General features: G+C 45.8%; 1 protein-coding gene across 1 annotated transcript in view; it reads right to left on the bottom strand.

The window, feature by feature from the left end:
* The window catches only part of TLN2 (talin 2), a 436539-nt gene that overhangs the window by 337928 nt on the left and 72156 nt on the right, over positions 1-26455 (bottom strand). Inside the window, exon 2 of the mRNA XM_042988722.1 lies at positions 25991-26080. The gene's annotated coding sequence lies outside the window, so the exon portion shown is untranslated. The remainder of the gene's footprint in view (positions 1-25990; positions 26081-26455) is intronic.

The raw sequence follows: 26455 nt of genomic DNA on the forward strand, positions 1-26455 counted from the left end.
AGTGTTCCCAACAAGAGACAAATGAGGGAAGTACCAGGAAGCATTTACTCCTGGAACATGGCCTCCACAACGGCCAGATCTTCACGGGTCTCGTTCCAGATAGTTTTCCCCCACATCTAGAACTATGCCTGCCAAAAAGTAAATGCTCTCTGTATATGTGTTCAATAGAAAAAAAAGATTAAAAAAAATAACGATACTAGATCTGTCACTGACTTAGCCCTCATGTAATCGGCTTCAAGGTATTCAATGACCTTTGGTTAACCTCAGAACCAAGTTCAGACTACCCAAAGCACATGCTCTTCCCCGGCCCCACAGAGGCAGGTGCCCCACCACCACACATCACAGATTGCATTTGGGGACAACTTCTTTTACCTTCCTCACCCATCAGTTGTGAATTCCGTACTTTGCTCCTTACTGATTCACAAAGCCATCTTTAACCGAGCACGTGGAAGGAAAGACACAGACGTAGAGTTTCAGCTACCATCTATCTACACGGTTTGTACACAAAGACAGAGCCAACACTGTAGTCCTGACAAGTCCACCAAGTGCTGCAGCCTGCAGCCACCAGACAAACTCAGAGCTAAGACTTGCACACCAGCCATGCTCCCCACACCCCAGTTAGAGGATAGGAGGGCTCCAGTGGGCACCACCTTAGGACAGAGCCGCCTGAAGAAAACTGGCTGAACAGAAGCATTCTTTGCTTACTAACATGACACCATAGTATTGTTTAAATGGCAGGATTTCCTAGTACATTTTAGTACAAGTTTGTTTAAGATAACTTTTCCTGAGCATTGTGCATAGGCTAAAGACAGATTCACTAACAAAGTAAAATGAAGAGAAGAACAGGTGGGAGAAAGAAAATCAGAAGGTACCACTAAGAAACATGGCTTTCTGGTTTTGTTAGGTTATTACCCAACCAAAAGAGGACCATATTAACAATGGTCAAGCGTGGGGGCTGGGGGGGAGGGGTTACCAAAGGAAACACCATTTCCTCCTTTGTTAGCCTCTCTGCACTTAGCACGGTTCCTCCCTTATGCCAATTACAACAGTGTCAAAGAACTATCAGAGTTTTGGGGCACCTGGGTGGCTCAGTTAAGCGTCTGACTTCAGCTCAAGTCATAATCTCACAGTTTCTGGGTTTGAGCCCCAAGTCGGGCTCTGCACTGACAGCTCAGAGCCTGGAGCCTGCTTTGGATTCTGTGTCTCCCTCTCTCTCTCTCTGCCCCTCCGCCTCTCATGCTCTGTCTCTCTCTCTCTCTCAAAAATAAACATTAAAAAAGTATATTAAAAAAATAGAACTATCAGAGTTTTTAGGTCTATGATCTGTCTGGGGTTAATTTTTTTCATATCCTGTAACCTAAGGATCTAGGTTCCTTTTTTCCATACAGATACCCCAATTGTTGTAGCCTCATGTTGAAAGGATGATTCATTCTCCAATTACTGTGGCCTGTTTGATGAAAATCTGTTCACCTGACATGTGTGGGTCCATTTCTGAACTTCTCTAGCATGTTCAATGGATCTAATATGCTTTGGAATTATACATAATACAATAACACAATAATTAATATAATAATATCATCTGCCCTGACACCAATGCCACACTGTCTTGATTTCTGTTGCTTTATAATGAACCTTGAAATGAGGTAGTAGAAGCCCTACAGCTAGGTCCTGTTTCTAAAATCGTTTTTGCTACTTGGTGTTCTTTCCATTTCCACGTAAATTTTAGAAGCAACTTGCTGGTTTTTGCTACTTGGTGTTCTTTCCATTTCCACGTAAATTTTAGAAGCAACTTGATGGTATCTTAGTAAACATTTTCAAATATGCTTTTGGGATTTTGATTGACATTACATTGACCTTTTAGGTCACTTTGGGGGGCATGATATATTAACCATATTAAGTCTTCTAATCCATAAATGTGGTCTCTAACTTTGTTTACCCAAAAGACCTATTAGAGTTAAACATAAACACAAAACCTAGAGCTATGACCCTGTATGCCAAGAAAGGACGAAAAGTTGGTCAACAGAAAATCTCTGCAAATCAGTTTACAATTTTACAGTTATTTCATAAGCTTTACATGCAATGGATTCTGCTGATGAATCAAGGTACAGAATTGAACAGTTCCAGAAATGGGCAAATGTGGCACCCAAACTAGGTATTCTTTGACCCCAGTTTGGACCCTGAATCTTTGATACTATACAGCTTGCTGAAAACCATAAATCAAAGGGAGATTGTCATGACCGAGAACAACAACTGTGAGCCTCACTATAGAAGGACCACCTGCTCCTAGAAACTAAGGCATCCTTATTCTTCCTTGTTCTTGGACAAGCTCACAGGACAAAGAACAAAGGACATGAAAATAAGTTACAAGCAAGAAAAAAAAAACCTTTCTAGAAAAGCCCCAGCTGGAGAAGAGCCAAGAGAGGAAACAGGGCAGGGCATACAGGACAGTTCCACAGAGTACGCACAACCAAGGGTAGGTATACGGCCACCAGGATGGCTGGGAATTTCCAAGAAGAGAAAGGCTAAGGAAGGAGGTGGACATTGTAACTTCCTTTTTGCTCCACAGAAGGAAAATCCCTTTCCTAAGGTGCTTTCAAAGGTGGTGACATTTAGTGAATCCACTCTAATCACTTAAGAAGCCTCTCAGTGTATAAAAGCACATTTGGATTAAGTAGAGAAGTCAGTGCTACAAGTTTCAGTAAGTGGAAGATTCACGCTCAGTATAGAAAAAATATAAACCACACCAAGATAGGTGAGAAGTCCTTGTTGATCCCAAGTATCTGTGGATGGTTAGCTCCAATCTCAGCGCTACAGACCAAACATTCAGGGTCAATTTTGAAGAGGGTCAGCCTGTTTGTTTCACACTCCATGGATGATTTGTATGCTTTTCTTTTTTATGCTTTTTTATGCTTTTCTACATCTCCGATTATCTTCAGTGAACACCTGTTACTTCTGAAATTAAGTAAACAAGATAGAATGGCTATTGAGGGTGTTTTGCTAACTCAGTTGCAGCAGAGCTCAAAGACAGGCAATGTAAATCCAGGTAGTACGGATCACAGTGGCCAGCTCATCAAGGAGTATTTGCTAACATAGCCAACAGAGCTGTGAAGTCAAAACCTTCTGGGCTTCACACAATGGTTTTCCTCTAGCTCATCTCTGGGATCCACGACAGCTAAAATCAAAGGCTCAGCCTCAATGTTGTTACCAAACACTCAAGCATAAGAAGGGAGACAAAGGTGACATGAAAACCCAAGTCCAAGACTATTTATCACCCAGCCTTTGTATTTCACACTGACTTGCATTTTTCCAAGTGGCTGTTCTCCCAGCATGCCTGTGTGTTCATGTCTTCAAATTCTGTCTCCAAACCTGGATCCAGAGCCATAGATGATATCCCTTGCTCTCCTCCAGGTGGGCCAGAAACCATGCAATGTATGATACAACTTCAGTCTTTATGGATCGATACAGTTGTGATAACTAATTTTCAAGTCCTAACTGCAGTTCATTCCTTTCTAAAATTCAAGGTTTAAGAAAAACCCGTATCTTACGAGGCCTGGTGCCTCTGGCAAAGAACCTGGTACCCAGAGCAACTTGTCCAAGGTCATCTATCAGTTGGTGGCATAGGCTTGCCATCTTGGCTGACTCCCTACCCTTGGCTTTTCCCGTTATGTCAAAGACAGCTTTCCTCCTCAGAAACTTCAAAGCTTAAAAAAATAAACTCCATTCATATCCTCTCAAGCGGAAGCATTTGTTTTGGCAACTCCACGTTTTGAAGGAATTTAAGAAAAGTTGTCCAATTTAGTAAATTCAAGCTAGAATGCCCTTTCCTAGAAAGACAATGCTTATTTTGTCTTAAAAAGAAAGAAGGAAGTAGAAGCCTTGTCAACAGGAATAAGGCCCCTAAATTCCGTAAAGCTTCCTTCAGCTGAAGAAACTTGTAACATTAGACCAGCATATTAAGACACAGCCACCTGTCACTGGGCCTCCCACCAGGCCCATCGTAGGCATAGGACAGAACACAGCAATAAAGATCACAAAGCCATGCCACATGCCATGCTGTGTCTCCACTGGCCCAAGTATGCCCCAACTACCCTTAGTTGGTTTTCAGCCAGTGTCTTTGTACTTGACCCTCTGCAGAAATAATGCTCAGTCACCAGTCCTCTGAGAAATAGTCCTGTCGAAAAATTTTAGTCAAGCCTTTATTAGATTCCTTCAAAACAGATAATCAAAACTTAGTAATATTAAAAGATCATTGAGCCTTCATTAGGTATAGCATAAAGTCATTTACTGCTGTAAAATCCTGCTGGTGTAACTACATCCAATTAAAGCAACAACCATCTTCCAGAGGCCCACTCCCTTCAGTGTAAATGTATCCCTCTATCTCGGTCTTTTCCTTCCTGGGAATCACTTGAAGTCCCTTCAGCCATTCCCATACCACAGTAGGTGGCCTTACGATTTAGAATCATGAAAAGCTCCGACCAAGAATTAAGGTTTTTCCAGGACAATATAAGGGCAAGCTTTATCTCTGGAAGAGCGAATCCAACAAATAAAGGTATCCAACACCCTTGTGGGAGGGTGGCCCCTTCAGTAGAGGCCTTGCAGGGACAGAATTGATGGACGTTCTCCATGGCCCATCGCGGATGTCCATCCACCCAGCCTTCCCCAAAAGCTTATGTGACAAACCCAGGCCAAGGAAAACATACATGACCTGCTCAGGATGAAAGGGAATAGAAGGGATGAATATAGCCCTGAGGGTGCCCAGGTGGCCCAACCCATTTTCTCTGGCCAAATGAAAGCAAGGAGCAGAGACAAAAGCTCCTCCTTTATTTAAAGCATAGAAGGAAGCTTACCTGTCCCAATCTCTTTCAGCCTTTTGAAAAAGATCCTTTGTCTTGTGCTCACTGGAATGATCTGTACCATGCCCCCTAGCAAACTGCCATTGCACCTTTAAGCAGTCTCTTTGTAAACTCCAAACTTGCACGAAATGCCTTTTTCAGTGGCACTGTTAAGGAGCAACAGAAGCGCTCTGGCAAGCTGGCAAGCCCCCTCAAGTTACCAAAAATCTCAACATCAAAATCATGTTGACATATGGACTGTGGCAGGGCCTCCAAGTTCAGAAAAGATGGCCAAGAGGGGCCTGTGAGAACAGTTTTTAAACAATGCTATCTTTCTTCTCCATCTTTAACTGCTCAAGAAGAACATGCATATTAAATAGCAGGGGAAAGGTATCCAATTGACGCAAAAATTCCTTTCCCCACAGCCCTCCCTCAAGAAGGAATTTCACATTGTGCCTCAACTCAAGTCAGTGCTGACAGGGCTTCAGATTGCCACAGTAGATACCCCTGGTCTTTCTCGGCCATTTTAAGGGCATGTTAGTCCACAAAACCCTTTTTCCTCTTGCCTCGCTTTAGGTTTGCCTACCGTGAGCCTGCCTGTTCACAAAGTACCAGGCCACCGCAAGTCACACTGCCCTTGCCCAAAGGGACCCCTGTTTGATCCATGGCGATGCAGTCCTCTTGTTTTGTGGTATGGAGGCCAGCCACAATGCCTATTTAACTGAGCACAGTGGACACAATGAGTATTTGTTCCCCTATGTGTTCTATGGAGCCATCTTGGCCAGGAAAACCCTTTTCCATTCATTTTAGACATAAAAAAAAAAAAAAAAAAGCAAATGGCCACCATCCATTTTGGATATTCGTTCCTCTTATTCTCACAGGAATTGTTGGTTGCAAAGAATTTGAGAAAGAATGTGTAAGGAATGGCAAATTTTGGCCAACTACACTTAGTTGGCACTTCCGTACCACCTTCTCCATTTCAAAATGTTTGCTTAAAGGAAGCCTGGTTTCAAGTCCTATCCAGGCCATTTCCCTATTCTTTTTTTTTTTTTTTTTTTTTTTCAGTAAGTCAAATAATGTCCCAGGGAGCATCATGACAGATTGCAAATATAGATGTAAGCCCAGAAAAAAATATCTGTCGCGTTATTCCTAGACTCCCTCATGAAGTCAGCACAGCATGTCTAACTCTGTCTGAAAGCCACTAGTAGCTAAGATCAAATCCTGTCTTCCACTGGTCATTTCATCATGAATGGTTTCAGACTCCCCTATATACCAGGAACAGATCTCTGTTCTGCTTAACAATAACCCTTAGGCGGCTCTCCTGAGCATATCCATTCCTTTAAAAGCTTTGCCAAATTTTTTTAAAGGTTTAATTTTTTTTTTTTAAGTTTACTTTTGAGCAAGAGAGAGAAAGCACATGCATGGGGGCGGGGGGCGGGAGATGGTGCAGACAGAGGATCTGAAGCAGACTCTGCACTGGCAGCAGAGAGCCCCATGTGGGGCTCCAACCTATGAGTCAGATCATGACCTGAGCCCATGTCTGATGCTCAGGTGTTTCACAATGAAACACTGACTGAGCCCCCCAGCCACACCAGCCCCTCTTTTAATAATATTTCATGCCTTCCATACACTTCCCACCCCCCCACCCCACGCCCTTCCCAAAATGTAATGGATTAGTGAGTAATACTTATCCATAAGAAGAACTCATCTTTAAGGGAAAACATTCTACTAGTAATAAGCCAGTTTTGTGGAAAACATTCTACCAGGTTGCGGGAGTCACATGGCACCCGAATTACCTCACACTCCAGTGATGGATACTCGGATACAGGTTAGACTCCTGGCTATCCCAGCTCTCCAAGACAAAGCCACCGACCCCAAACCTGATCTTAAAAATTTCTTCTGGCACATCGAGAGATTGCCTCACAGCCCCCGCGCTTTCTGGTGAAAACCAGTCCACTCTTGGCTGAACTCGTAACCTTTGATCATTCCGTGTCCCTAATTCCCCATAAACTTGCCAAGTGCACTTTTGCCAGGGAGCCACTAAGGAGACAAGAAAGGACAGAGAAGCTGACTGTGGGAGAACCTACCACTGACCATAAGGGCGCTTAAAAAAACTCCAAGAGGGACACCCTGGTGGCTTGGTTGTTTAAGTGTCCGACTCTTGGTTTCAGCTCAGGCCATGATCTCACCGTTTGTGAGTTCAAGCCCCACATCAGGCTCCATGCTGGCAGCATGGAGCCTGCTTGGGATCCTCTCTCTCCCTCTCTCCCTGCCCCTCCCCTGCTCATGCTTGCTGTCTCTCAAAATAAATAATAACGCTAGAAAGAAAGAGAAAAGAGAAGAAAAAAAGAAAAAGGAGCTCCAAGAGTCAGCCCTAAAACTGCACAAGAGGCTCGGGGCCATGCTTCGTGGGATCGACAGTTTTACCCCCACTCACTTGGTACACCACAACAGCATTACGTGATAACGAATCAGAATCGTCAGGACAAACATTGTTCTAGAACACTTTTTCAAAGAAGGATCAAAGTAGGATTTCTAAAGCACTTAAATGAAACCAGTTTGAGAGCTTGCAAGATCAAGAACCCGTTATCTAGCAAGTTCACGCCACGTTAAACACCTCACTCCACCATGACGCTGGCATGGAGATGGCTTTGTGGTTTCACCTAGAATCTTTATTTTATTTGCTAGCACTGCTTCACATTATCCAAGCTCCTTAGAAAGCCACAGATAGCTTTCAGTCACTTCCAACACACAGGGTTTGTCCGCCAGCTTCTGTGTTATTTCAAATAGTGACTCCAAGTATAAAAATCAATAGCTTATGAGCCTTTGAATGACTTTCAAGACACCAAGTCTGAGCATGACCTCACAGACTGGGTCACTGGGTGATGCCCACTGTGTAGGAAAAAATGCCAACACGTCCTAAACCTACCAAGAAATATTTAGAAAAGCACATTCGTGTTAGACTCAAGTATCAGAACATTTAATTGAAAAAAAATCTCATTCTTATTTGTAATTGGTATATAATTCTAGACTGTGACTTCTCAAGACGGAAAGCTTGAGCTTATTTCTTTAGTTCTCAACCACCAAGTAGAAGACCTTCAGTGCTCAGGCATCAGCACTGAGGAGCCAGAATGCACCTCAATACAGATAATACCTACAGCCCCATCACTAAGGAAAGAACATAGGCACTGGAATGCACCCCACCCCCACTTTTTTTTTTTTTTAACTTTCAGTAAATACATGTTTTCAATTATAAATTGCTTCAAGTTATATAGCAGAGTGGAGTCTCTCTCAGCATAAAATCCCACCCAGGGAAAAAACATCATCATCATATGAGACCCTTGTTATCCTCGAGTGACCCATGGCGAGTTGAGTTCTGAGGGACGGCAACATCAGGACAGAACTCAGAGGAATGCTTTTCAAATGTCATCAACCAGAGAAACTGCTGGCCCTGGAAACAGCTTCTCATCTAAGAAGCAAGAACCCTGCCTCCCTAAGATGGCAAGTTCCAGAAGTAGTGGAGAAAAATACAAATTAGCATGCGGTTCACCCAAAGAGGTCCTGAAGAGCCATTCTAACAATCTGGCAGAAGGTCTACCTCATTAGCTTAATTTTGTTTCACCTCCATAGATTTAAACTTCTTCAATCAAGTCTATAATTTCCAAGAGAAAATTAAGGAACCCTCACTCTCCTCCCCCAGATTTAACTATTAATGCCACTCATTGATTTCCCCAGGAAACATTCATGGAATCCCTACTATGCTTCAAGTCTGCCCTAGTAACAAGGGATGCAGCTGTGAATAAAGAAGGGCCTCATCTCCATGGATATCAGAAATGTCAACAAGAATTTCAACATACTGTGGTAAATGCAGTGATAGTCACTCGTTAAGGGGACTCACAACCCAGAAAAGAAGCAAATCATCATCTGGGGGGAGGGAGACACAGCCCAAGGCTCTTGGCAAAGAGACAGAGATCATGAATATAGAGCACAAACCATCCTCCCTATTTGGTTCCAGAACACAGTTTGTTTTACAGCTTAAGAATATTTAACTGAAACAGAGAATGTGTGTGTGGACAATAGAAGGCAAATCAACTAAGAATAAAAGTCATAACCCAGAGAGAGGATTCATATATCCTCATTTTTTTAAACTGATTTATGTAAATTATAGCCAAATCCTTAGGAGGAAAAGCACTGACAGTAGATGAAAATGCAGGGGCGCCTGGCTGGCTGGATCAGTAGAGCGCTCAACTCTTAATCTAGGGTCAGGAGTTCAAGCCCCATGTTGGGCATGGAGCCTACTTAAGAAGAAAATGCATTCAGTCAATATTACACTTCCAGGAACAATCAAGCACTAATCCTACCACAATACCATATGGGAGCAGTGGTTCTCAAACCTGAACATGCACACACATCCCCTGCTGACCTGTTCAACAGCAGGTCCTCATGTACAAAGCCTGAGTGGAGCCAGAGCGCCTGCATTTTGAATAAGCTACCAGGTAACACAGATGCTGCTGGACCCACGGGCCCATACACTGAACGGGGAAGGTCAGGAGAGCCAATGGTCCTCTGTCCTGAATGAGCCCCTTCGTCACACACGGGGCTCTGTAATGACACCAATTCCCATCTTCAACTGAAACCTAGGGAGCCCGAATCTTAGAATATGGGGTCGCCTGACATCTCATCTCAGCTGTATAGGTGGTTGTGAGGTATAACCAAGCTCCATGAGCCATAGCCAAGTGGGCATTCTGAGAATTCGGTCACCCAGCTCATCTCTGAGCCCAACCAATGAGCCCGTCCTCTCTATAGACAGACAAAGCCAGCAGCTGTGGAAGATATATGGGGGAAACGAGTCAGGAATAAGACAGCCAGCTAAGCTGGCCACACTGCTCAACTCAGTCATGGTGATGCCTGGACACAGCTTCCACAGGCTGACAACTGTAGGCGAATCCATCCTGACCCTTTTTATCCATTTAACTGCCTCCCAAACCCAGTGCTTAGATTGTTATCACTGTTGGTTTAGCTTCATAAAACATCAAGAAGAAAAGCAGATTTTTTTTTTTTTTTTTTTTTTTTTTTGCCTAGAAATTACAGATAAGGGGTCATCCATGATGAAAGACTGGAAAGCCAAAAAGCAAACATGCAATTAACCAGCCCGAAGCCTCCAGGCTCCAATCTTGAAAGGGCTCCCCAGCCACACCCCACCTTGCTGCAAAGTACAATTTTGTTAATAAAAGGGATCAAGTGGAATGCGGTCCTTCAGGGCTTTCTCACATGAAGTTGCTTCTGCAAAATGAAGAGTCATCATAGTTTAGCCTCTCGAGGTAGAGTAAGGTGATAAAGCTGAGCCCATTTGAAACACCATCATTATATCCACTCTCCATTTAACAAGGCACTTCAGATTCTGGTCCATGTATTCAGCCTCTTGCTCTCAATTTCTACTCATCTCATTAAAAGTTATATACCCTAATCCCCCTCTCTTTCTTGTTTATCCTGGCAGAGGGCAGGAAAATTTTCAACGGGGAGATCTCACTTTATCCCTCAACTTGGAAATACCTTTTCCCATAAGAAGCTTTCCTAAGACTGGTCTCAAAAGTGCTACATGCAAGGTCAACAGGCAGGGCCGTGTTCTGCTCCTTTTTCATGAATGCTCTGGGGACAAAGATCCAAAGCTTTTTTTAATTTTAAAGAGAGAGAACACACAGGCAGGGGAGAGGGAGAATCCCAAGCAGTCTCGAGCTGCACGAGGGGCTCGATCTCCCGACCCTAGGATCATGACCGGAGCCAAAATCAAGAGATGGATGCTCAACTGACTGAGCCACTCAGGCAACCCTCCAAAGCTTTCCTAACTACGTATGTGCATTCCAGGAGGGGAAAAAAAAAAAAAAAAAAAAAAAAAAGGCAGGAGCAGCTTGTAATTCCTACCACGTGCCACAACGTATCACATTCATCTCTATTCTTAGGGTCCTAGGAGGGTAATTGTATAAAGAAATGAAAGACTAGATAAATGACTGGAAATAACAGGATGAACAACATCCTGTCTTCCAGGAGTTCAGTTGTCGAGCTGGGAGACTGAGAAGGCAGCACACATTACAATCGGAAGTGCAATGAAAAACATCCAGGCTCAGAAGCCCAGTTGCACAGCTGGGAGGTGGTGAAATCGGCCTTTGGACTCCAGTCTTCTTGGTTCACATCAGCACCATCTCCCCTACTCCACTGACTTCTCGGTATTAGATGTGAACAGCTTACGGGAACAGAGAGGGAGGAGGGCTAAGCTGGGGGCAGGGTGCCCTGGAACAGCGTCAGGAGGGGGCAGCATCTGAGCCACGTTTGGAGGACGAGCTGAAATGACAGGCTCTCAGGGGCCCCACATCACTTGTTCAGCTGTCAGAGAGCATCTGCTCACAAGCGACTCCCCACTTACCAGTAATGAACAAGCATGGGGGTGGGGAGGGGGGTACCAAGCAGGATCTTTTCAAAGGATTGTCTTCTTTCCTTCTTCCTTTTACAACAATATCCTTAACTGCTAAGCCTGGGAAGGAAGAGACAAAAGCCTAAGCTATACAAGAAATATGCATAGTTTTCTTTTTTCCAACTTAAAGAGTAGGCAGTGGGGATAAGCAGAAGTTACTGATAATTTTATCATGTCTATGGAAACAAGATTCTTGAAATGAAGAATCATCCAGAAAATCCCCCATGGGGCCTGAACTTCTGCCATGTAATGATTTTTTCCTTCTTTAGGGAATAAAGGTTAACAAAGTGTAGCCTTTTTTCTAAATAAGGTCACACAGTCCTTTCCCGGTCAGATATCTGCTCTGAGAATTAACATGTACAAATCCCCTGCTTGAATGGACATCTACCTAATCTACTTCTGGAAAGGCTCATGCTTTTGTTTAAAACCCCCCAAGACCTGCCAGCTGAGATCCAGCCTGAAGCAGACATTGTAATTAATTTTCTCCAAGGGCCCACATACAACCTCGGCCCTGGGCAAAGTCAGCCCTGAGCAAAGGACTATGGGGCCAGGGTGCCCCCTTGGCTGTGCTCCCCCCACCAAAACTGCAAGGGAACATACCAGCTCAGGGGTCTTGGAAGTCTTGGGATAATTCAAGATGCTAAAAGCAGGAGGAGGAAACTGCACATGACACCCTCTTGGCATTTCTCCTGTCCTTTGGCCCCAATTTTGGTTCTTGGAAATAAGGGAATCCCAGCATCATCCAGAGAGTAGAGAGGGTGCATCCCTGATTTAGATATAACAACCACCTTCCTCACCAGGATCCTCCCTTCTTTTAGACATGGACATTCAGTGTCTACCTTACATTAGACTTTGCCAGTCCTGTGTTGGACCAGATTATGTGGAGAATAAAAGGGGCGGTGGTCACACGGATCTGGGTTACCTTTTTGTAAGGCATGCCCAGAACAGAGTCACTCCTGACAATAACCTGCTCAAACCCTGCTACAGTCATAAAAATCATAGAAAGGCAGGATACGGGAGAGGAAGATAGTAACTTACTGCCTGAGTATTAAGAGCCAGGCACGGTGCTGGGGCCTTCACGTGTATTATCTCCTTCAGTGCCCTTCTCACAACAATCCAGTAAGATGGGTAGTTACTATCGTTTCCCAACTGAGCAAACAAGTTCAAGAGTTTTGTCACTGGCCTCTATTCACAAAGCCATTAGATGGTACAGGCAACATTTGAACCCAGATCCCTATGACAACTGTCTGGCCGCATGGCTTCTGATACAATTAAACATTCTGAGATGAAAGCTTACTGTTTTGGTGAGTTACCAATGCAGCAGCTGGCCGACAGCTGTTCAGGGACCATACTTCCCAGATCATGATTTATGTCCATTATCTGGCTTTTCAACTATGAACTACAAACATCCTACTCCATGTCCCCAAGAAGGCAGAAGGGAGCCCAAATCCAATGCTAGTAAGTTATTTCCACATTTCCAGTCCTTCAACCCCTTACAAGAAAGCCACATAAACACCCCAAATTCTCCAACATAATACACTGGGAAGGTTGCCAGAACATCATCCCGGGCTCTTACACTCTTTCCAGAGCACCCCCTCAAAGTGAGGTCATTTGAGCTGTCAGAATTTATAAAGTTACCAGATTACAAGAATCCCACCCTAAAAGAAGGCAATTATTTGAATTAAGGAAAAATATAGGTACATTTTCATTTATGAATTTCATTATTTGGAAAGCATCTAGCTATGGCGGGGGGTGGAGAGGGAAATGCTCTTTAAAGAAGAATCATAAAAAGCTACTTATATATTGAAAAAAAATTTTTTCAAACAGAAGATACCTCCCAATGGCAGGATTATAAGGTAATTTTTATTTTCTTTTGCCAATGTGAAGTTTCTATTCCATCTATAATACCATGTATTACTCACACAGTAAACCAAAATTGTCCGATACCTTTGAATAACTCAGCCTGCTCATAAAATGACTGCTAGACATTTGGTACATTATTGAAATCTATACATAATGAAAAGGAAATGAGAGGAAAACCAATTCCCTAGCAGCCCAGCCTTCTCCTTTCCCTAGTCCTCAAAGGCTAGTTATTTGCTTACTTTTCCCTAATGAAATGAGGCTTCATTCAGCTTCAAGTACATTCCTCAATAAGGCAAAGAACAGAGGAAATGCCCTTCACTGATGAGGACACCTCTACCAGAACGTTGTAGTGAGGTGTGGTTCCCACTGTCCTTAAGCCACAGAGTTAGAGCAGAGGATGGTAATGACCCCAAAGAAGTCTGAAAAGAATCTGCGCGTTGGACAATCAGCAACTTCAACCCATCCGTTATGGGGCCACTGTTCTTCCTGCTTTATCTCAGACTCTGGACTGCTCCGTGTGGCATCCACTCATCACAGAACCAATTATACTAACTCTACTATCTATATTCTTGATACTCTGGCACTTGAAAGCCTTATAGACCTGGAGAGAGACTACCCCTCCCAGGGCTAGCTAATTCTTAGAGACAGCAAAGGTCTCAGCCAGGACAATGCCTTTCATATACAACTCAACCAATCGAGAGTCTATACCCACCCCACCCCACCCCCAGCAGCCTCTTTATCCAACTGTCAAGCACCAAGCCTCACTTCCCCTGCCCTAAGTCATGCCAGGGCCAGGCATCACGGACATCATCTCTATGGGCAAAGCCCACTGGGATTATCCCAACCAGCCAGTCCTCAACTCTTGGCCCCGGCCTTGCCTTTCCTGTGGAAGCCCCAATAAAAGTGCTGCCCAAGGCCTTCTCCTCACTCCTATTTTCTACCTCCTGGCTACCCTGATGCTTCCTCAGCGGTGTGCTCGCCCCTCATCCCAACCCCACCTTGGGAAACAGAAGCAATAAAAACCATCCTTCAATGGCATGGGCCTCTCCCTATTGCCTATTTTCTGTAGTTTATGTCCTGGGCACCTAACAGTCAATGACCCTGAGCAACCAGAGAACACTTTCAAGCACTAAGCCAACACCCATCACCAGGCCCATGTTCATGAAGTCACAGGCGGGCGATCGCTCTAGGCCAAAATCAACTTGATTATTGGATAGATCCCGGAAATTTTATATCCTGCCTGAAGCCCCGGTACTATCTCAACGGCACAATTACAGGGATTCCAGCCAGAGGCAGACTCAGAGATGGTCAAATGAGATGGGACATGTCAGAGGGCAACAACCCAGGTCTCCTGACAAACAGCTACTACTGGGACCCAGCAGAGAATTTTGAGTCACAAGGAAAAGGCCAATGATATTATCTCTTACTTCTTCAAGTATCAGAGCACATAAATATACTTCAGACATTTCCAAGAAAAACAGTTTTGCCTGTTATGGCAAGGGGGTGGGGGCGGGGGTGGGGCAGGGGGAAGAGACTTCAATCATTTGGAACATTTGCTCATTCTCAATTCCTTCTTCCTGTAAGACACCAAAATAAAAGGGGCACCACTGCATTGTCATCAGGTTACTTTCCATTTAGCTTAGATCTTCTCAATGCCTTTTTTTTTTTTTTTTCATTTCCTGAACATCTTACTCCTATTCCATCAACCTCAGCTTCCCTTCCCACACCTTCCCCAACACCCACTCCCCACCCAGGACCAGCACCAAGGGCATACCTACTTAGTCTTTCTGTATTAGGCCCAGAAGACTGGACATAAAAAAAAAAAAAAAAAAAAAGGGTGGCAAGCACTTGACCTAAGTCCCCTCTTCATGCATAACTCTCAAAGTAGAAAAGCAAATGACATACCCGTGTCTTTAAAAATTAAGAACACGCACAGCCCTGAGAAGCACTTTGTGATACCAAAGCACAGGATAAGGAACTAAATTATTAACTTCCTTTTGTGGAAGATGGAGTGTCTCTACATCTAGTTTTCCTAAGGCTGCCTACAATTTTTACTCTAATTCAGGCTCAAGCACCACCTCTGGGAATCTATGCACAGGCATATTTCATTTTCCAAGCAGCTGTCTTCAGTATGTGCTAAAGGTCCACTGTCACTGCTGATTCTTCTGAGGACATGGGCAAATGTGTCCCAAGTCACGCAGAGATAACCCCCGCAAATAAGCACAGGCATTACAACTTCCCAGGTCTATAAAAAAAAAAAAAAATTGAGAAACAAATCAATCCATAAATCAAGCCATAATAATGGCCCCTTTCATTTAAAACCCCCACCTCAAGGATACTACCCAAGTCCAACTCCTTTATGTGCTCCCACTTTTTTTTTTTCTAGCAGTGTACTAAGATAGTCGGGATATACTGTTGCTCAGGAGTATTTTTGATCATTTATATTGATCTACTAGATTTATAGAAAGTACCATTTTCCCTATTAATCCTCAAGTGGATTGCATGCAGTCATTTTGTTTGTTTCTGTAGTAACCAGAGGGAACAACAGATGGAGAGAGGTCAACCAGGTCAAATGTCCAACAGATGATGGTCCAACATAACAACAGTTGAACTGGAACAAGTTTCCGAAGCACTAATCCAGGGTGAGACTGGTCAAAATCAAAGTGGAAGTTTCCAGAGCTCTGAGAAGCACATACTTTCCACGTGGGCAGCCTCCAGCATCTTGAAAATCGCATTTATAAGGAATCCCATCATCAGTGGAAGGGCAACAATCATCATGGGTCTTACCAGCCTGAAATGCCAGCAACATACAAGCTGACCCAGCCTCATCAGGCCAACCTGGAGTCCATGTCTCACGACAAGAGAGCCACAGGAAAGAAACACAGTGGCTGCTGCATCTGGACCGTCACCGTTAGCATTTGCAGACCGGTCAAGCGTGCGAAAGGAAGAGAGCCCGTGTCCTCATCTCTCTTCCACTCCTAGGTAATCCGGAGGCAGCCAGCACAATCAGATGCAGTCAAAGGGAACGCACTGTTCACACCTCTGCGATGGTGCTTACCCTTGGCACAAGAGCAGAGGTCATGTCGTTCCAACCCCAGGCAAGTTTTCTTCCTCACAATGAGCTGCAGGCTCAGAAGACATCAGCCTTTCTAACTATATTCAAGAACACACCTTGCAGGGAACAAGAGTGTCCACTTCAGGAAAATCCCTTGTGCCAAAAGCACTTGCAAAGTAGACACAATTTTAAAGAAGGTCCCCTTTAAATGCCCAGCCTCAAACACTCAGCTCCTCTAGAACCCACAGATCCAATACACAAGATCACCACCATATTAACCACAGGAACAAAGCTAACATGGTCGTCTCGGGACAAAATGACATCGCGTGCCTCCCAATGTGATACACTAAGAGGCAAAGCCTCATTTACATAGCATTCCTGACAAAAATACATTTAACCATGAGAAATCAAATGAGGAATTCTACAAACTCAAACTGCTAAAAAATAATTGGCCCACGATATTTAAAAATGTCCTTATCGTATAAGGAAGAAAAAAAAGGGCAGAGCAACTGTTCCCAACAACGAAACTATAGAGACATTAAACTGCACACAGTTTGCAGAATCCTGGGTTGAACCCTAGGTTAGGGGCAAGAATTTCTATGAAGGACATTACTGTGACAAGTGGCAAAATTTGAAATCAACTATATATTCAGTAATAGTAGACCAATGTTCTAGGTCTGGTTTTTACAAATTGAATGGGTTATAAAAAGAAAGGCTCTGGGATGCCTGGGTGGCTCAGTTGATTGAGCATCGACTCTTGATTTTGGCTCAGGCCAGGATCTCAGGATTGTGAGATAGGGCCCACATGAGGCTGCACGCTGAGCATGCCCCGCCTCTGTCCCTCCCCCACTCAGCATGCTCTCTGTCTTGCTCTCTAACATAGTCTTTTAGTAAAGAAAGGTTCTCGTTACTAGGGAAAACATTTAGAAGTGACGCGTTAGGATGTAATTTTCAAATGGCTCAGAAAACACAAGTGATGAAGAGAATGATCAAGCAAAGTTTGTAAGATATTTGTACCTGATCACTTACATTTTGGCTCTGTGGGAGTTCTTTGTATTGCTCTTGCAACTTTTCTCTAAGTTTGAAGTTATTTCAAAATACAGTCTTTCAACACAACACAAATTCAAGTGCAAAACGTTTCCACAGTAACGTCAGTCAAATAAGGCAAGGCCCCCTCCCCATACTACACTTCTCTGTCACCATCTACTCACCCAACAGAACCAAGGGACTATGCCCTTCCTCCATCTCCAAGCCAATGGACACCTGGCTCAAGCTCAGCCATTTAGATTGGTCTCCTAGCAATTAGAAATTGAGATACAAGGACTGAGCCAGGAAGCTGTGAGGTAGTGAGCAAAACAGAGAGCTTCAAGTGTGCTGTCTCCATAGGAAGTGTAGGCAGGAGAGCTGATCTGGTTTTGTTAAGCAGAGAAGGGCTGGAACCATATGGAAATACCTGAGAGCTGCTTCTCAGAGAGCAAGCACAATTAAACATACATGGGCAGGGGGAGGGGGGTCCCCAGTGTGCTCTTCCCAAGTACGTAGCAAATGCTCAAAAAAGGTTAGCTTCAATACATACCTTCTGGACACCATTCAAGCTAGCTCACTTGTGTCTGTGCCTTCGCACAAGAAGCTTTGACAACAGACCCCCATGGGTGCAATGGCATCAGAGTCCCCCTCAACTACTCTACCACAGGGCAGAACTCAGACTGCAGCCACTCACCCCAATCCCATGCTTCTGCCCCCCTCTCCCCATGGGAAAGGAGGGCTCTTTTTGTTTTCCTCTGGCCCACAGCCTCTTATCCTGGGACAAACAGGCTGTAACAAAGGGTACAGCCTGAGACAGAAACCATTCCACCTCCACAGGATATCACACAGGACAGCCAACAACAGGAAGGACAAGACTAGGGCCCTGATCAGTCACAACACATAGATCCTTGAACCTGTTTCAGCAACTAACCTCCCCGCAAGCCTAGGAACCACCACATAACCTCACCTGCGGGGCCTGTGACAATGTTACATTCCATGGCAAAATGGACTTTGCAGATATGCTTAAGGAGCTGGAGATTTTCCTGGAGTATCCAGGTGGTCTCAAGGGAATGCAGAAGGTCCTCAAAAGCTGAGAATGTTTCCCAGCTGTGGCCCCAGGGAGATACAACGGAGCTCGATGTGAAAATGGAACAATAGGGTCACCAGCCAAGGCAAGCAGTTGTCCTTTAGAAGCTAGAAGAGGCAAAGAAATGGCTTCTCCCCTACAGCCGCTAGAAGGACAACAGCTTTGCCCATACCTTAACATTAGCCCAGTGAGATGCCCCTAATTCTACAGATTAGAAATCTAATACATCTGTGGTCATCTGTGATAGCAGCAGTAGAAAACGGATATAGACCTTATTCCGTCACCTGGACATGAATCAATTTTCATCCTTTCTGAGAATTGGGAGTAATGACACCTAGAGACCACCTTTGAACTTCCCAGAACCACCTGGGGCACCCCCAGAAAAAAACCTGGCACTTCAACCCAACTGTCTCTAAAGGTAATTCACAAAACGAAGTATCAGACTGAACTTACTTTGTATCATCTGCCACTATATTGTACAATGTTTTGCCACCAGAGTTCTTTTTTCAGTAATAAAAATAAAATATGTCCCAAGTTGCTAACTGGCAGATCCCAGTGGCCTAGGGCGCCGGCATCCAAGTTGCTCCACACTTCATCAGAAAACTCTCCCCACCGCCCGCCTCCCACCCCCACTCCCACCCTGGAGGGCTTGGGCGCTGCCTCTGATCCCAAAGTGAAATCACCGTGGACTCCTTCCAGATTTCTGAGTCATCCTCACCATTACAGGTCCAAGCAGCAGCAGCTGGACTGCAAACTCAAAACAGCCAAGCCCAAACTCAGCCCTGGAAATTCAGCTCCTGTACCAAGGTCATGGTCCCTCCTTCCTCCCACCTCATTACTTTCCCTAGCATCTTCTCCATTCAACTGCCCTTTGGTCTCATGGGAGCCGCACAGCTGGTCGCACGAAACGCTGCCAAATGTAATCCCTGGAGGCAGCGATGCACTCGGGCTCTATTTAAGTGACTGCCTCCGCTCGCAGAAGGGCGTTCGAGGGCATGGTTCTATCACTGAAATATTTCTATTGAAGAAAACATCTGGGGGAGACAGCTACTGTCCTGACAACTACGTGATCTCATTAAGAAGGCTGGTGCCAAGTCTTGTGGCCATGGTCAAGATGGTTTTCTTAGAGGGGTGCCCGAGTGGCTCAGTCAATTAAGCATCCAACTTTGGCTCAGGTCATGATTTCACGGTTCGTGGGTTCAAGTCCCTCGTCCAGCTCTGTGCTGACAGCTCAGAGCCCGGGGCCTGCTTCAGATTCTGTGTCTCCCTCTCTCTCTGCTCCTCCCCTGCTTGCACTCTGTCTCTTTCTCTCTCAAAAATAAACATAAAAAAAATAAAAATAAACTTTAAAAAAAAGACGATTTTCTTAGAGCTGAGACTGGTTGGGCTTCCACTTTGTCATTCAATCATCAACTGTGTGGAGAGTGTGCCCCCAACCAGAGCCACTCCTGCAGAAGGAGGTCAAGGCAGACCCAGGAGCAAAGAGCTTTAATTACTTTTGATGATCTTCGCTGCATCTACTCAAAACCGAAGCTGACCAGGTCAGCTGCCCAGGAGACCCATCCAGAGACAGAGAACATCACTTTTAAAGGGAAGAGCCTAGGGGCGCCTGGGTGGCTCAGTTGGTTGAGCATCCAGCTTCCGCTCAGGTCATGGTCTCACGGTTGGTGAGTTCGAGCCTCACGTCGAGCCCTGTGCTGACAGCTCAGAGCCTGGAGCCTGCTGTGGATTCTAGGTCTCTCTCTCTGCCCCCCTCCCCTGCTCGTGCTCTTCCCTATCTCTCAAAAGTAAATAAACATTAAAAAAAAAAAATTTAAAGGGAAGAGCCTATATACAACAGCAAAGGCTTGCCCTAGAAGTGGTTCTGGCCCCAAAGACATCTGTTGGAAGCACACAGTACGGCCGCTGTACAGAGCAAACAGCCTGTTTTAGGGTGGGCAGGCCAGCAAAACTCACCCCACGGGGAATTTTATCAGCCTTTTATCATCCTGTCATCATCCACCGCTGTTCAACAGGAGATCTGACTCAGATGCCTGCTGACTTGCAGAGAGAGACCATGACTCGGCCCTGAAGAAATGTGCTTCTGACAAGTGTCAGTAATTCTGGGTGCCTGGGAGACCCCAGCCAGAGACAGCTCAGCACGGACCCAGCAAGCTTGTCAACGAACTTCCCTCTGATCAACAACAGAGGCAGAGGAATTGAACAAGGGAGAGAGGGCAAGGCTGCCACGGGCAGCAAGGAGCAACCTCCAGCCGGACCCACATCTTTCCTCCCTGACCCAGACATGAAAAACCACTCAACACCAATAGGTATGAACGAGAAGCGGTGGGATGCAGAGAAAAGGAGTCATCAGGGAGGCCCACCAAGTTCAGGGGGCCTGTGTGATGAGGTCTTCAACTGCAAAACCAGCGAAGACATCTTGGCAAGCCCCGCTGGTTCGAGACTCGGAAGTGCTATGAGCTCCCAGATCTGGTACAGTCATGGTTTGTTTGTCGGGTTGGTTTTTTGGAAGGCTTGTTGTAGGTTTTTGGCTTTTAACAGCACAACAACTTTTCAAGATGAACTTTCTATGGTGGTGAGGGCCTTCACACAGTTGTTAGGGATATAAATTAAATCCTCTTTTGAAAGGTGAACTTTTAAAAGGTGTCTTTTGACTTGGAAATCCTACAGAAATGCCCCTCTGGTCTCCAAGTATGTGTTACAAAAAGGTTGCAATATTACCGAGTAAATAAATGGGGAGAGTGAAGGCAAGAAGCCCAGCCAGCAGCAGGAGAACGAAACGACACAGAACACCTTTTCATGTAAAAAATATTTAACAATCAACAGATTTACATTAACAGGCCATCAAGGTCTATGACACATCAATTCTTAAAATATGTTATGCAAAATATTATACTGTATTTTTTGGCTTAAAAAATGCTTTCTCACAAAGGGCCATGAGGACTTCACGTGCAGTCCTGATGCCACCTGGAAAATTTTTTTCCTTCTCTCAAAAAGCAGCGAGTTAATACCATTTGTTGTTTTTGAAACCAGCAAGAGCTCTGCCTGCAAGGAGGGAGAGGTAAAAACTGGATGAGTCTTTATGTTAATTAGAAATCATTGCTTTTTTTAGGCCTTCTTCAATAGGGAGAAACATGCATTGGAGGGTCCCAAATGAGAACAAGAATGGTGACCAGAGGTCACCATGGACCCACGATTTCAGACAAGGTAATAAAATGGTACTAAAAGCAAACCTCTGTTTGCTGGAATGGGGGTACCCATGGGCACTCAGCCATGGAAGGCTGCGCCCCCTCCCAACCCCAAATGCCCTTTAAGCAATGCTGGTTGTAGGGTTGGGACAGTGTCATGACTGACATGGACAGAATCTGGTCTTGAAGCAGAGGCAGGAAGTATATTAGTATCTGAGTACTATTTAGCACTACATTTGGATTGGGGGGGGGGGAAGCCTGTATCTCTGTCCCCTAAAAAAAAGGGGGGGGAGGGGCGCCTGGGCGGTTCAGTTGGTTAGGTGTCCAACTTCAGCTCAGGTCGTGATTTCACGGTTCATGGGTTCGAGCCCTGTGTTGGGCTCTGTGATGACAGCCTGGAGTCTGCTTTGGGGATTCTGTGTCTCCCTCTCTCTCTGCCCCTCCCCCACTCATTCTCTCTCAAAAATAAATAAACATTAAAAAAAAAAAAAAGTACAGTCTGGTACTAATAAGGTGATAGGTCCCAAGTCCGGCATCAACACAGGCCCAAAAGGCTACAATACTTCACACAAGTTACCAATATGAGGAATATCAATATAGAGGATCAGTAGGTCCCTTAGACAGCTTTCCTTTTCTTCTTTTAAAATAACAGGTTGTCCTGGGCACCCCGGTAGCTCAGTCAGTTAAGCGTCCAATTTCAACTCAGGTCATGATCTCCTAAGTTCGTGAGTTCGAGCCCCTCATTGGACTCTGTGCTAACAGCTCAGAGCCTGGAGCCTGCTTCGGATTCTGGGTCTCCCTCTCTCTCTGCCCCTCCCCTGTGCATGCACGCTCGCTCGCTCTCTCTCTCACTGTAAAATAAATGATTAAAATTTTTTAGATAATAAAATAAGTTGTAAATTACTTTCATAACTCTGTAAAGTAAAAGGAAATTAAAAAAAAAATACAGGGGCGCCTGGGTGGCTCAGTCGGTTGAGTGTCCGACTTCGGCTCAATGATGATCTCACGGTTGGTGAGTTTGAGCCCCGCGTCGGGCTCTGCGCTGACAGCTCAGAGCCTGGAGCTGCTTTGGATTCTATGTCTCCCTCTCTCTCTGTCCCTCCCCAACTCGTGCTCTGTCTCTGTCTAAAATAAACATTAAAAATTTTTTAACAAAATACAGACCCGTTAGAGGGAACGGTGTTGGAAATACTCATCCAACATCTTCCACCCATTGTGCTCTCTCCCATTACCACAAATACTTGAAAACCCCAGAGTGTACTTGTGTCCCAAGTACACAAAAGGCAAGGAAACACCTACCATTGTGTGGACTTGTGAAAGCTTATCATTACCAGAGACCAGTGTGACCAGTGTTCCCACTCCAGTGTTTGCTGGGGGATTCATCAGCAGCGCTGATTAATTCACTGCTCTTCACATAGGTTACTTTAGATAAGCAAATGGAAGAAGGAAATTACTTTGTTGGGTTCATTTAACAAATGTTTTTGGAGCTCAAGGCTCAGTGCTGAGCCCTGGGACCCAAGGATGGATGAAGCATAATCCCTGTTCTCAAAGGGTTCATTTCTACCAAGCAACTGGCCTCCAACACAAGAGCTCAGCTGGAGGAAATGCAGCCAGACACAGGTGGAAAAGGACACTTCAGCCAGCCCTCGAGTGAGCAACCGTGATATGTGGACAGTACTCTAAGTGCATCATGTCTCTAACAACTCTGTCAGGTCAAAGTCCTCTCCATCCTTCTGCTGTTGAGGAAACAGACCCAGAAAACAGAAGCTACTTGCTCATCATTGGTGCCTGCGTGAGAATCCACAGCCCAGGCAAACACCCAAGGGCCAAGGTTATCACATCACTGAGCCGGGAGGGGATCCCATCTCCTGGTCGCAGGAGCCCTGACTCCAGGTGGAAAAGCAACCATGATTCCCCAAAACCGGAGAAGCAAGAAGGAGCTGTTTTCGAGATCCCCTTCCCTCCCTTCCTGGGTAGGCCCACTCCACACCGCAGAGGGCAAGTATTTGTGTGGGTTGAGGAACAGTTTGTAAAACCATCTTAACAGCACCGTTCCCACCATTGTCCAGACCAGGAGTCCCCCCTGGCCACAGAAGCCTAGCTCTGTGGGTTCAACTGAATTCTACATTTGATGGGTACACAGGAGTATATACTTGAGGCCAAAGCAGAGGAGACTAACTGAAACCTGAAAATGCATCAAGCACTGCAATTGTATACAAGATCCATGACAGACCAAATAACCCTCTGCAAAGTAAAGCTCCCTGGAGATTGTCTCTGATGCACAAATGCCACAAAATGGCCAGAAAATGGTCTTGAGAACACATGAATCGACCTGACCCCTTGCCCTCTCCCTTCCAGCCATGAGCCATGGATGACTAGGAAGTAGCAGGGGCTCTGGGGACCCCTGGCAGCCATCAGTCCCCCTGGGTAGCTGGCCCCAAGAAGGCAGGCTGAGGCTGAGGCTGGCGGGGGGGGGGGGGGGGGGCGGGGGGTGGCAAGAAGTGGCGTCAGAAAGTAATACACAACTGGCTCTGCCCTGCCCGTTGCTGCCTCACTTCATTGACCAAGCTCCTATCCTGACTCAAAGGGCTTTGGAGTGCCTACAGAAGCAATATCTTACCATTGACATGCAGGGAAAGGCCACATCCAGGGGTGTGAGAGAAAGATGGAAGCCAACACAAATCAGCAGCCACCCCATGGTGGTACCAGCCATAAAATCCCATTTTTAGTGGGGATTCAGGTGGCAAAGACCAGAGGAGGAAGAGCTCAGCATGACGTCTGACAGAGGAGGCTGGACCCCAAATGCACCTGCTGTGTGAGCCAGTGATTTCCTTTATCCCAGCCTCGGTCTTGCCCTCTATAAAATGGTGACTGCCTACCTCATGGGCAGGAGGGAGGGCTGAGACACAAGACCACGTGCCAGGCGCTTAGCCAGGCACCCGGTACATCTTGAATACTCCTTAAATGGCTGTTGAAAGTGCTCATCACTCAAGCGGTATATCAACATGGCTTCTCGGGAAGACTCAACACTACCTGCAAAAATCTTGACTGCAGCAGTGCTGATCTGGCCACGACACAGCAGGGTCTCACGCCAACAACCACGGGGCGAGCCCATTGCCAGGACTCAAGACACCTACTTTGGTAGCAGCAACCTGAACCCCTCCAGCCACCCCTCTCACAGCCTCTTTGCCTGCTTGGAGGTTTCACACAGCTGCCAACACGGTCTCTCTCAACACCTCACTTGGGAACCAGGGTGGTGGCCCTGTCGATATGGCCTCTGCTCTTGAAAAACCCTCCTGATTTCCAGAAATGCTGACTTACAGAGAGGGCACACTGCACAGAGACCCCACAGGATTTCAATGCACAAATTTGAGAAGCACGGCATTTCGGAGGTCACTGACAAAACCCCAAGTTAGGATGATAATGAGATAGGGGCACATGGACACAGGTGAGGTAAGAGGCTCCCGTACTTTTCAGCCGGGCTCCTGTTTCAGTACACTCAGCCTCACGCAGCTGAGGGAGACAGACTGGCCAGACAAAATTCCATCAGTTCTCTGGGGGCTTGACAGACACACCTCTCGAGGCGTTCCCCAAGAGTCACACTCAAAGGCAAGTGTCCCATGCTTCACGAACCTTAGACCTTACTTCTCCAAGCGTGATCTATACAACAATAACATTGGCATCATTTGGAACTTGCTAGAAATGCAAAATTTCAGGCCTCACCCAGAACCACCCAGTCAGGAATCTGCATTTTAACTGGATCCCTAGGAGACACGGCTGTATTCAGAACAGAACGATCTATCCACTTAGGGTTGTGACACTGAAGTTTTCACTTCGTCTTTTTCTTCCTTCATAGAAGTGCCAGGACAGCAGACTGTGCCTACCTCAGCCACCAGCACCTCCTAGATACTCAAATATTTGTTGCATGAACAAACATATGAACGGGTGGTCTATCAAGTAACTGAAGAGACCAATGCTGTTGTTAAGTGCAAAGAAAAAGGCAGACAGGGGTCCAAGAGAAAAAGACAAAGAGAATATGGAGGGAGGGGGTCTTTAAGTGAGTCAAATAAGGCCTCTCTAAAAGGGAGGGCGATGTGAGGATCAAACATGACAGAGAAGGGGGGAACATCTGGGCCAAGAGGAGGTCAGGCAGAGGGCCACCACCTGCATTTGCCCCCCCTCAAGAATCTGTTCCTGTAGGTAAGTAAAGATGCACTGTCAACATTTGCCCTGGTGGTACAACCAAGAAGCTCCAAGGAGGCAAATACAGAAGGGCCGTGACCTCTACGATGGTTGGGGGCAGAAAGGTCGTGCCTGTGGTCACCACTGCCGTCTCCAAGGCTCCTGGAGTTGAGTGTCAGAAAGCCCGGCAGCCGTGGCTGGAGGTCGTGACTCCCGGCCACCACCCTTCACCCTCCGAGTCCACGGGCCTCCAGCTACTTGCCAAGTAGAAACACGCAGGTCACTCACAGTTTTCAACAAGTTGCTCCAGGAGTTTGCGGGCAGCGAGACATCCAAGAGCCGGGGAACCCAGTCCAGATGTTACCCTACAGCAGCACGCTGGCAAAGAGGAGACAAAAGACAAAGGTCAGGCCAACGTTCTCCCGACACTGAAGGACATCGATGGGGTTCAGGCTAGAAGCGGGCAGAAAAGGACAACAGGGAAGGCCAGTGGCCTCTGAGCACCATGCAGTTAGACTGCTGGCCTCCCCTCTGCCCTCTGTGTCAGGAGAGACACCACCACACCCCGATCCAATCTGCCAATCCCCCAGTGTGGAGCCGACAGACAGCTGTCACAAGTCCTAGGAGGCATTGGACCCAACCGGTCTTTACAGAAGAGAACAATCAAGACTCTAACAAGAGCTGCCTTGCCCCAAATTAGGAGCACGTAATGGCCATACTAGGAATGGAATCACAGAAACCACGTCTGGAAAG

Source organism: Panthera tigris, chromosome B3 (genome assembly GCF_018350195.1).
Source record: "Panthera tigris isolate Pti1 chromosome B3, P.tigris_Pti1_mat1.1, whole genome shotgun sequence".
NCBI classification, from domain to species: Eukaryota; Metazoa; Chordata; class Mammalia; order Carnivora; family Felidae; genus Panthera; species Panthera tigris.